Genomic DNA, 659 nt, shown 5'->3' with positions numbered 1-659 from the left:
CCCCCCCCCCCCCCCCCCCCCCCCCCCCCCCCCCCCGAGCGAGGAAAGTGAAGTGGAAACAATGTGAAATTCACCAGCTCTGAAATCAACAAGCTGCCGGCTCCGGTGTTACGGAGCCAGCACCAGCGTCCCCATTTAAAGGGACAGCGCACCCAGTGGAAAGAAAAATAAATAAATGACAGAGGTCTGCGCGCCTATGCCACTTGCCAATCTGTACTCTGGCAGACGTGCGAGTTGTGGACGTATTCTTTCTCTACCTCCACCCCCTTTGGAGGCACGGCTTGCCTAGCTCATTCAAGAAGGGGGGAGTCTTGTCTGTCTGATTTTAAGGGCTGTGTTCTGAATGAGGACATCTCATAGGGAACATTTCCATCTCAAAATCCCCAATGCCTTTAGATGGTGAAGGAACCTGCCTTAAGGAATAAATAAGAAACCAATCTTCTGCCCTTTTCTGCACAGATTGCAAAACATAGAATTAAAGGTATCCAAAAAGCTCCCACCACGTGCCTTATAGACACTCCCATTAGCCACTACAGTATCCCTATCTTTGCCCTAGGTAATTAGTTTTCCACGATAACACGTTATTCAACTTAACATATAATGAATTAATGAGGCACCGTCTGCTCTAATACAGAGATAGAAAAACTAAAGGGTTGGTG

Source organism: Suricata suricatta, chromosome 5 (genome assembly GCF_006229205.1).
Source record: "Suricata suricatta isolate VVHF042 chromosome 5, meerkat_22Aug2017_6uvM2_HiC, whole genome shotgun sequence".
Taxonomy (NCBI): Eukaryota; Metazoa; Chordata; class Mammalia; order Carnivora; family Herpestidae; genus Suricata; species Suricata suricatta.
This window is presented reverse-complemented; position numbering follows the sequence as displayed.